The sequence below is a fragment of the Puma concolor genome, chromosome C1, assembly GCF_028749965.1.
Source record: "Puma concolor isolate L17-30 chromosome C1, mPumCon1.1.hap2, whole genome shotgun sequence".
NCBI classification, from domain to species: Eukaryota; Metazoa; Chordata; class Mammalia; order Carnivora; family Felidae; genus Puma; species Puma concolor.
The window spans coordinates 183,106,507-183,119,263 of NC_141674.1; positions in this window are offsets into that span (position 1 = coordinate 183,106,507).

The window sequence follows — 12,757 nt, forward strand, 5'->3', positions numbered from 1 at the left end:
TCCATGGGTTCGAGCCCCGCATCGGGCTCTGTGCTGACAGCTCAGAGCCTGGAGCCTGCTTCTGATTCATTCTCTCTCTCTCTCTCTCTCTCTCTCCCTCCCCCCCTCCACTCATGCTCTGTCTCTCAAAAATGAATAAATGTTAAAAGAAAGAAAGAAAGAAAGAAAGAAAGAAAAAGAAAGAAAGAAAGAAAGAAAAAAGAAAACCAAAGCTGAAGGCATCACAATTCTGGACTTTAAGCTGTATTACAAAGCTATAATCATTAAGACAGTGTGGCACAAAAACAGACACATAGATGAATGGAACAGAATACAGAACCCAGATATGGACTCACAAATGTACGGCCAACTAATCTTTGACAAAGCAGGAAAGAATATCCAATGGAAAAAAAGACAGTCTCTTCAGCAAGTGGTGCTGGGAAAACTGGTCAGCAACATGCACAAGAATGAACCTGGACCCCTTTCTTACACGATACACAAAAACAAACTCAAAATGGATGAAAGACCTAAACATAAGACAGGAAGCCATCAAACTCCTAGAGGAGAAAACAGGCAACAACCCCTTTGACCTTGGACGCAGCAACTTCTTACTAGACAGGTCTCTGAAGGCAAGGGAAACAAAAGCAAAACTAAACTATCAGGACCTCATCAAGATAAAAAGCTTCTGCACAGCAAAAGTAACAATTAATAAAACTATAAGGCAGCTGATGGAATGGGAGAAGATATTTGCAAATGGCATATCAGAAAAAGGGTCAGTATCCAAAATCTATAAGGAACTTACAAACTCAACACCCAAAAAACAAATAATCCAGTGAATAAATGGGCAAAAGACATGAACAAACACTTTTCCAAATAAGACATCCAGATGGCTAACAGACACGTGAAAAATGCTCAACATCACTCATCATCAGGGAAATACAAATCAAAACCATAACGAGATACCACCACACACCTGTCAGAATGGCTAAAATGAACAACTCAGGCAACAACAGATGTTGGTGAGGATGCAGAGAGAAAAACCCTTTTGCACTGCTGGTGGGAATGCAAACTGGTGCAGCCACTCCAGAAAACGGTATGGAGGTTCCTCAAAAAAACAACAACGAAAAAAACCAACAACAAAAAATAGAACTACCCTACGATCCAGCAATTGCACTACTAGGTATTTGTCCAAAGGATACAGGAGTGCTGTTTTGAAGGGGCGTAGGCACCACAACGTTTACAGCAGTGCTATCAACAATAGCCAAACTATGGAAAGAGCCCAAGTGTCCATCGACTGATGAATGGATAAAAAAGATGTGTGTGTGTGTGTGTGTGTGTGGAGAGAGAGAGAGAGAGAGAGAGAGAGAGGGAGAGATATCTACCTATATATATATATATATATATATATATATATATATATATATACACACACACACACACACACACACACTGGAATGTTCTGTGGCAATCATAAAGAATGAAATCTTGTCATTTGCAAACAATGTGGATGGAACTGAGTGTATTATGCTAAGCAAAGTAAGTCAGTCAGAGAAAGATAAATATCATATGACTTCACTGACATGTGTAATTTAAGATACAAAACAGATTAACATAAAGGGAAGAAAAAAAAGGGAGGGAGACAAACCATAAGAGACTCTTTTTTTATTTTTTTAAATGTTTTTATGGGTTTTTATGTTTTTTGTTTGTTTGAGAGAGACAGAGTGCAAGCAGGGAAGGAGAAGAGAGAGAGAGAGAATTTGAAGTAAGCTCCTGGCTCCAAGCTGTCAGCACAGAGCCTGACATGGGGCTCAAACCCATAAACAATGAGATCATAACCTGAGACAAAGTCAGATGCTTAACTGACTGAAACACCCAGGCACCCCAACCATAAGAGACTCTTATATACAGAGAACAAACTGAGAGCTACTGAAGGGGATTTGGGTGGGGGGGATGAACTAAATGGGCAATGGGCATTAAGGAGGACATTTGTTGGAATGAGCACTGGGTGTTATAGGATGGCCATTATCAGAAAACAAAAGATAACAAGTGTTGTCAAGGATGTGGAAAAATTGAAACCCTTGTACACTGTTGAAGGGAATGTAAAATGGTGCAGCTGCTATGAAAAACAAAATGGAGTTACCTCAAAATATAAATAAAATTACCATGACCCAGCAATCCCACATCTGGGTATTTATTCAAACAAATTAAAATCAAGATCTCAGAAATATAAACACTCTCATGTTCATTGCTCTATTATTCACAATAGTCAAAATGTAGGAACAACCACAGTGCCAGGTGGCTCAGTCAGTTCTGCAACCGACTCTTGACTTTGGCTCAGGCGAGCCTGGCATCGGGCTCCTCAATGACAGTTGGGAGCCTGTTTAGGATTCTCTCTCTCCATCCCTTTGCCCTTCCCTGGCTCATGCTCGCTCTCTCTCTCTCTCTCTCTCTCTCTGTGTGTCTCTCTCTCTCAAAATAAATAAATAAACTTAAAATAACGATGTAGGAACAACCTAAGTGTCCATCAATGGATAAGTGGATTTTTTAACATGATATATACACATAATGGAGTATTATTTAGTCTTTACAAAAAAAGAAATCTTGTAATATGTGACAACATGGATGGACCTAGAAGACATGATGCTAAGTAAAATAAGACAGACAAATAACTATATGATTCCACTTACAGGAAGTATCTAAAATAGCCAAGCTCATAGAAGCAGAGAATGGAATGGTAGTTTCTAGGAGTTGGGGGAAAGAGGAAATTAGGCATTGGTATTCAATAAGTATACATTTTCAGTTATACAAGATAAATAAGTTTGAGAGATCTGCTATACAACATCATGACTATAGTTAATACCACCACACTGTACACTTAAACATTTATTAAAAGGGTAATCTCATGTTAAATGTTCCTACTATCATTTTTTTTAAATTGACAACCTTGAGTTGTTACAGCCCTCAGAGTTACAACATACATGCACCCTTTATTTTCATAGAGTGCCTAATATTAATATTAATATTAATTTATGTAATAATTAGTTGCATAATTAATGCAATAATTAATTTATTAACTGCAACCTTGTGCTAGACTGTTTCAGACAATGAGATACAACCTAATAGAGCAGACTTCATTTTAAATTCCTCCTATTTAAAAATGGAGTTTTACTATTTCTAACTTTATTTTATATCTCAATAAATCTAATCTCTTCTAAACATTTTCAGACTTCTTATTAAGTTACTTCTGACTTACATAATTTACTAGAAAATTCATTAAAGCATTCATTAATTTTTCACCAATCTATAAACCTTATCACTGAAGTTTTTATTAGCTAAGATATAATTAACTAAGTTTAACTTTTTAATTTTAGGGACAAGTCATTTACCTACACTATCAACAGTTTTATAATAATTACTTTTTTACTCTATCAGATTTCTTTCCCCATCAGGTCCAGTAATTAGAATTCCACACTTATTATCTCATTGTCATAGTGACGTACATATCTGTCTTTTTTACTCTCAATCTTCAAATACTGAATAGTTTGTGATCTTGCCTCTCTATTGGAAAGAAATCAATAGCAATAATGTGCACAAAATTGCAGTATTAAATATATTAGAGGCATATCCATTAATAAAAAAATTTGATCCTTGTTTTCTAACGTTTATATCATATATACTTTTGAATATCAACTACCTTCATGTAGTGAGATATAAATTAAATGTTCGGGATTCTTGACAGGTAGAAACAATGACTCAACAACGTCATATCTCTTGAAACAAATATGAATTCCCTGAATAGTGTGAATGTTAATCCTGCCAGCAGCTGCTTCTGAGATTTGGCTCCTTAAAAAGTTAAAGAGACCAAAACTGTAACAATAATCAATATGGTCTGCTAAATAAAATTTTGGAATTGTTTTAGAAAATCGATAGATTGTTTTCCCACAAAGGTACAACACAAGAGCACCTGGGTGGCTCAGTCAGTTAAATGTCCGACCTCAGCTCAGATCATGATCTCGCAGTTCATGGGTTCGAGCCCTACTTTGGGCTCTGTGCTGACAGCTAGGAGCCTGCAGCCTGCTTCGGAATCTGTGTCTCCCTCTCTCTCCATTTCTCCCCCACTCACTCTCTATTTCTCTCTCTCAAAAATAAATAAACATTAGAAAAAAATTTTTTTTTAAATACAACACAAATTTTAAAAAGAAATAAATAAAATGAAACTCATAGAACTTAGTTGACTAAGTAATTCCATCAATTTAGGTTTGACCTAATATATTACTCAAAATATTTTTCTTTCTGAGATTTAAAAATTCTGAAATTAAGAATTTAAATGGCAATTATCCACATTGTTTTTTTTCTTTTGCTTATATTATAATCAGTATTAACAAACAGTGCCTTTATATGAAACATCTAGTGTAATTTTAATGATGATTAGTCTTTTCAAAATAAAAATCTTGGGTCATCTGGGTGGCTCAGCCAGTTGAGCATCTGACTCTTGGCTTCGGCTCAGGTCACGATCTCACTATTTCATGAGATCAAGCCCCATGTCAAGCCCCTTGGGATTCTCTCCCTCTCTCCCTTTGACTCTCCCCAGCTTATGTGCCCTCTCTCTCTCTCTCCGTCTCTCTCTCTCTCAAAATAAATAAACATTTAAAAATAAATAAAAATAAAAATCTTTATATGAAATATACTTAATTAAATTGAGAAAAACTTGTGTTGGGGGTGGTGCCTGGGTGCCCAGCTCAGGTCATGATCTCATGGTCATGGAATCCAGCCCTGTGTCAGGCTCTGCCCTGGGCATGAAGCCTGCTTAAGACTCTCTCTCCCTCTCCCCTTTCCCCTCCTGTGATGCATGCCCTCTCTCTTTCAAAAAAAGAAAAGAAAAGAAAAGAAAAGAAAAGAAAAGAAAAGAAAAGAAAAGAAAAGAAAAGAAAAGAAAAACTCATGTGAAGTCAAGATAAACTGCTTTCTGACAAGCTAGATGTTACACAAACATTAAGAAGCAAAATTTGTGTTTATTGGAAAAGAAACGGGAAGCATTTGAAAAATAGTTCTGAGTCTTCTTTTCACAAGGACATGTAGCATGAATTAATGTGCTATGTGCCCATTATTTCATTATATATTTCATTCAATATTTTTCAGTCTTCCAATTTAGAATACACCTATGGAATTACTATATTCAAAGATTATATAAGACATCAGAAAAACAATGGTAAGCTTATGATCTAGGATATAACAACAAAAATATCATACAGAGAAGTAATTTTCTACCAAAGCCACTGAAACTCAAAAATTATAAGGAAAAAAGAAGAAGCTAACAGAACTGATATAAGAAATTCTTTATTTCATATAATGAATATGAACAAAAATAGATCTTTGAAAAAGAGAAGATTCTTGACATTTTCTCTTTAAGATTAGAGAAGCCAGAGATTTTCCAAGTTATTTTCCTGAAGAATTATCTAAAATTGTAAAGCAACCTTGGAAGTGGGGATTTTTTAAATTAAACAATGTATGCTAGAAAGTGAATGTGGAAATTAGCATGTGAATGGCTCATATCTGAATATATTATGTCAATCAGAAAGCATGAAATCAGTACCAAAAAAAGGCAAAGCGTAAAAATGTGTAAGACACATGTGTAAGAGCTTACAATGCTTTGATAAACTATACATACCTATATACACATATTTATATTCATGCATAAACACAAAGCAAAATAAAATATATATACATATATACACATATTTATATCCATGACTATAAAACCAAAGCAAAATGAATGTGTTACAGAGTGAGTATTTGTGCCTCCCCCAAATTCATGTGTCAAAGCCCTAACCCCCTGGATGCCAATATTTGGTGATGGGCCTTTAAGGAAGTAATTAAGTTTCAATGAAATCATAAGGTGGAGCCCTGATTAGACAGCATTAGTGTTTTTATGAGATAGCAGAGAACTCACTGTTCTCTCACTCCCTGTGTGCGCAGAGGAAAGACTATGTGAGGACACAGTGAGAAGGCAGCCATCTATAAGCCAGGAAAAGGGTTCTCACTGGGAACGGAACCCTTGCAAACCTTGATCTGGGATTTCGAGTCTCAGAATGGTGAGGAAATGAATTTCTGCTTTGTAAGCCATGCAGTCTGTCATATTGGTTGTGGCAGCCCAAGTAGTCTAATACAAAATGAACGCCGAAAGAGTAGCAGAGACAAATTGTGCTGAGCAAGGATATGTGGAGTGAATGAGACTATCACAGGCATGAGGAAGAAAGAAAGTTCAAGGAAGAGGGATCCTATCTGTGGAATGACTTGAGTATGGAAGATAACATTAGTGGCAGAATGAGTGCAAGTTATAAAGGTGAAAACGGAGTATGCTCAGGAGACCACAAGTACCCACCAGTCCCCAGTGGAGGTTGAGAGTTCACGTGCAGTAAGATCATTGCAGCACTGCAGCAAAGGATATAAGCAAACTCCTTTCTATCTCATCAGCATCTCCATCAAAAGACTTTAATCAGCTTAGGAGACATTCCCAGGGTAATAAAAAGAATATTTAAAAAGTGTGTGTTCAGGGGCGCCTGGGTGGCTCAGTCGGTTAAGCATCCGACTTCAGCTCAGGTCATGATCTCGTGGTTGGTGAGTTGGAGCCCACATCGGGCTCTGTGCTGACAGCTCAGAGCCTGGAGCCTGCCTTGGATTCTGTGTCTCTTTCTCTCTCTGTCCCTCCCCCACTCATGCTCTGTCTCTCTCTCTCTCACTCAAAAATAAACATAAAAATTTGGGGGGAAAAAAAGTGTGTGTTCACAGGCACCTGGGTGGCTCAGTCAGTTGAGCGTCCAACTCTTGGTTTCAGCCCAGGTATGATTTCAGGATTCATGGGATGGAGCCCCACATAAGGCTGCAAGGAGCCTGCTGGGGATTCTCTCTCTCCCTCTCTGCCCCTCCCTCACTCATTCTCTCTCTCAAAATAAATAAATAAACTTAAAAAAAAAAAGTTTGCGCTCACAGGATGTCACTGTATCTTGGAACTGAAAAGAGCCTAGAGTTTCTTAGCCCAATCAGGGCCCCACTGTCCGTAAAGGAAAAGGGCAAGGCAGACCCTGCAAAGACAAGAAAAGATCTTTCCTCACAATGGGACAGGCTACATTGTCCAAAAACAAACAAACACTCATTCAGGTTTCTCTTGAAGAGATATGCTTATTTAACTACATCATCAAGCCAAGGACACAGTAGGGCCACAGGAAGAGGAGACAGGAACTGGAGAATTCATTTCCATCCTTCCTCATAAAATAGAGCACATTATTTGCCTGGAACGTGTGAAATGAGTGTCAACTTTCATCTGGCTGAAGTTCAGGGTCCTACTTAAAATTGAGAGCTCAGAAAGAAACCAAGAATCATGTCTACTCTTGTGGAAAGGCAGGAGGGTTCCCAAGAGAAGATTTGCACAGAGTTCCTTGAAGAGCTTGTGTAAAAATAATGTATCCAAGGGAGACAGAACTTCAACTCTATTGTCCTTTCCTCCAGAGAATTCCCTAACTTTGCATTTAACAGTGTCGTCTAGAATATTAGTCTGGTGAAGAAGCAGGATGGTCAGGGTAAAATGGGAGATGGTTATTCCACTGCCTTTATGTGGGGCTCCAGCAGAGAAGAGGGGATTTGGCACCTCTGGTCACTACTGGCTATAACCATAGAATCAATAAAAGAGAAATTTGCAAGAAGGCAGCAGGGAGAGCAAACTTTTAATTGCTACTAAGGTTTGAGGTTAGGGGACAGTTGGGCAGAGAAGCAGAAGCATCCCTGTTACAGTAAGTTAAACAGGCAGTTTAGAAACCAACATTACAGCTTTTAAGCAAATATAAATAAGCACTGCATCGAACTAAAATGCTCCATTAATAAATGACCACAATTCCACAAAGGCATGATCAATCTTTGTTCGTTTCTCCAATCGAAGCAACATGTCTTTTTCTTAAATTCCCCCTTTGTTCTTCTTCCAGATACAGTAGCTAACTAGAAGAGTGTCAGCTCTAATTGGATGATGGTTTGAAGGCTTCAAATCACCCGGAGGTTAAGTAATGTAGCAGAGAGACTGTGTTATTCAAAGGGAATGTTTTAATACACTGGGAGAAATGTGGAGACACAGCAGCTGTGTGAACTCTGGCAGACATGCTGCCCTGAAGAAGCCCTGTATTGTCTCTAATACCTTAAGTTCAGCAGTTTTAATTCCCACCGCTGTGTGATGTTTGACAGTTCATTCATTTAGAGAGCTTCAGGGATGCACAGGTGACTCAAGTTCAGATAGCTATTTTAAGGATATGTCGCTTCTGTTTATTTTTTAATGCTAAGGAGAACACACAGAGTGAGTCAGAGGAAGACCTTTTGCACACAAAAGAAACGGTTCTTTCAAAAAGGAGAATATTTTGACATTTAGAGACTAAGCACTTCTTCGGGGGATAGACTTCCTTAACACTGAAACCCTGGTTGGTAGCAAAGTTAAAACAGTGCCCAACCACCCAGCACCCTCTCTAAATGTTGGGTTTTAAAATACTCGAGGCTGTAAATAGGGATCTAGGCTAACTATGTAAACCTTTCCATATTAGTTATTACAGTGCCTTCAATTATGCTTCCCCATCCGGTCTCCAAAGGGTGTTTATGAACTTCACCTTGATTTGAATTAGAAACATTACCAAAAACTGCAGTTAATGGAGTTAATGCACAAGGCTATGCTCTTCACACCAGACAAAAACATGCGGGAAACAAGTCTTTGCAATACTACCTACTGTATTTTCCCACAGTAACCACAGTGGGGTCACTGGTCAGCTGTCAGGGATTACGGATGCATAGGGCCTGATTAAGGAGGCAAACAGAAAGATGAGGGGATGAACCAGACCACTGGTGGGGGCCGAGGGATACAAACCTGAAAAAATGAAGACGGTCAAAGGCAGCAAGGATAGCGAAAGAGGTCTGATAGCAAATCATAATGTATGCCACAGCTACATTCTTAAGAAAATATGTCCATCAAAAGTAGTTCATGGGATTTTTTTTAGAAGTTAATATAGCATTTCTATTTAGAAAAAATGATGTACTTACTAATGTAAAAAGAACATTACCAAGAATAAATTAGCAACCCTTAAAATATTATTTCTTATGCTCTAAACCAACATTTTCATATTTCAATGGAAAATGACTCATTTTGTCACATTAAATAGCATAATTCAAAGTAAAAAAAATCTGTATGAAAATTATATTGAGCTTCCCAGTATATGAAGATGAACCAGGTTACACTGAAATATAAAAATAACAACTTCTTCACAAAATCAATTCTTCAAGTCTAAACAATTCACTGCTCAGATACAAAAAGTTTTTTAAATAAGTAGCCCAACATAATTTTTCTTCCTCTCTCATTCTTATATCCTATTTTCTCTATGTCACAATCTCCCTCAAGCTCTTAACTAAGTTCTCATTGTAGTTACTATGCCCAAATAAAAATTCCATTCTGCCAAGTCTTTTTGTAATCCGTATTTCTTTGTTCTGTCCTTCGGTTTCTCTTCCCACAACCTGGCCCAAAGCTGTTCAAGTCCCCAGCATCCCCCACTACTCCACTGGTATAGTGGAGGTTGGGAAGTGAAGGGAGGATGTGGGAGAAATGGTTCTGATTCTCCACGGAACAACCAGTCTGTGCATGTCCTGCCACACGCCCTCCAACCTCACTCTCTTGAGAACCATGGTTCAGATGTTGTACACATGCAATGCTATTAATCACCTTTCTCAAGTGCCATGTTGATTACATTGGGCCTCTTTTTAGAAGCCTGCGGTCATTTCCAGTCAAATTGAAATGGATAATCTTTTATATTTTTAAAGAATAATTGCTCAAATGCACAATACCTAGTTATTTCGGGGACATTTTAAGCAGGACTTATTAGCACTTCTTTCATCTGAGGATATTGTTATTTTCCCTGGCATATCACATGCAATATCATTGAAGTCTTGGGCATTTAACTCAATTAAAACATAAATGTTAGATGCTTTCTTTTTTTTCAACCCAAGATGTTATAATGGAAATGTACACTGTTCTTGATATGGAAGACATTCACAGGAAACTGGAGATTTCCTTTGAATGAATAATTAAGTTTTTAAAATACTCAAATTAGTGCTGCATTGAATTATAAGCTGTCATTTCCAATAGTCATTCGTTCTGACATCTCTACATTAGCAAATTGTATTTCTGGGAAAAAAAAACTAGCGTCTAGGGACAGCCTTTTGTCACTATCCATGTAAAGTGTTAAAAAAATTTCTGCCTAAGATCGTGTTTTTTTATTTTTATCATCAATGTAATATGTTCAATGATATTCAGAGAGCAAAAACAATACTTTTGAATATACAGTAGCCATTTTTAGGAATACATTTTATACTGTAAGCATAAATTGCTGCTAGTATTTTTTTCTTATTTTGAAACCAACATTCATCAGATATGAAGGAGTATTAGATTCATATGATAAATTTCCTCCCTTGGTAAGAGTACCGAAAAACTGAAACCAAGTTCATAAGAATGGCCAGGAGTCGTCTTCATCAATGGGGTATTTCTATAACACAAGCTGTAATTGTTTCTATTCATGGCTTGTTCCAGTTATCTATTGCTAAATACCAAACCGCTCCAAATTTAGTAGTTTAGAACAATAAACATCATCTGCCTTGCTCTTAAATATGAACTGCGAGCAGAGTCACTGGCAACATCTTACTTCTGCCTCATAGGCCATGAGCTGGGTAAGGGCAAGAAGGTGAGGATGTGGGACGTATTGGCTAGGACAGAATCATCTAAATGCTCATTCACTCACACATCCAGTGTTTATGATGGGTGTAGGATGGATGGGATGTTAGGTGCAGCTGTGGGCTAGACTATCTACATACAGTCCTTCATGTGGGTGTTTCGCTTCCTCACAGCATAATGGCCACATCTGAAAGCAAACATCTTAAGACAACAATGTGAACACATGTGGCATTTTTATAGCCCTCCCCCATCTCTGAAGTCACAGAGCCTCACTCAGCTGCACTCTGTTACGGCAGTTACAAAGGTCTTCCCAGTTCAAAGGGAGGAAACAGGAACCCTACCAACTGATGGAAAACTTGTCAATCTCACGTTGTGGAAACTGCATGTGAGATAGGATATACTGTGAAGACCATCTTTGGAAAAATACAATCTACCACATGACTGTACAAATATGGATAATTTCAGAAGACGTGGCTCTCCTACAATATATGTTTCATAAAATACTCCTGCTAAAGTTTCCCTTGCCAAATGCTTTTTCTCTGCAGCAGGGAAATTTTTATGAATTTGATTTTGGATATAATATGAAAAGCTTCTAGGCTGAATAGTACCCAAAAAAACCTTCCTTCTAATAATGAAAAGCACGCTTATCAAACTCTCAAACTATCATTGTTTCACTCTGTCAAGAGCTTATTAGGGTTGGGGTTAGGCCACTTTATTTTCACTCTTTGTGGAATATACAATTAATAACTTTGATTCATCCAGAAGAAATTCATTATGTACCTACAATAAGAAACAAAAATCCTTGGCTGGCCTAACCCTGTACCTTTAAATCAGTCAATCGGCTCCTTTGTTACTATACGCAATAATTTTGAGCCCTGGCATCCTGGCTTTGTTCCCAATCTTAATCACCAGTGTTGACCCATTTCATATCCTGTTTCATGACCTCATCCTCAGCTCCAGACCTCTTGCTTCAGCCTCTTGACTGGAGGCTCACACTCATTGCCTTTATATCTGATGATACATAGGACAGGTTTATGGATCATTTCCTCGCATACGATTCTCATTTTTCCTCAGGCTACATCTCCTTCCACTACTCCTGGCTACTGCCACTACTGGTACCCTGCAGCCTAGTCTCTGCAACCTCAGCACCAGCCTAGGAAGCCACCACTTCTACAGCCTAGGAAAGCTGAAAGAATGATGTCCCAACTGTGGAGAACTTGAGTGTGAATTTCTCAGATGTTCACTTCTGATTCGTTACCATCTAGTTAACACAGGTGTTAACAAGTAAATATAATATAGAAGAGAATAAAATGAATGCTGTAAGGAAAACACAAACTACTTAGCAATATTATTCGGGGATTCAGATAAAGAAACAACTGCTTAATTTTCCTAGAAAATCATTTTATGCTGACAAATAATTATGTACAATAAACATTCATATACAAACATATGTGTAATAAACAGTTCCTGGTTTAGTTCAGTTATTTGGCTATCCCAAAAGAAGACAGAAGTCCCTGTCGCTGGGCACCATAGAAAACCAGTGTCCCTGGACTGGACGTGTCTTAACAATGAATGACGGCTCCCACAATCCCCATGCTAGATCTGTCAGTGGTGGCATTGTGCAGTGTCACTTAAATTTCTAGCCAAGAAGATAGCTCCCATATAGTTCACCACAAAGGTTCATCGCTGACAGCTCTACTGAAGCAGAAGAAACAAGTGTAGCAGGTGCTGGGAGATATGCTACATCCCCCTGGGAACCCTTCTGATCTCATTTATACCTAAAAAATTTGGTGACACACAGTTCTGGCAGTGTTTGGCTGTTACTGCCTATGGTTTTGCGTCCTATATAAAAATTCCCACTTGTTTCTTTTGGATGTTATTTAGATTTCTTCCCTGTGTTTCTCACCAACATTCTAAATGTTGTCTTTGATCTTTTCTTTTTATTCAACTAGTTTATCTCACTGAAATTCCAAGATATATTTTGGCGCAAGACGAAAAGAACTGAATAGATTAAATATTTTTCTGATTCTC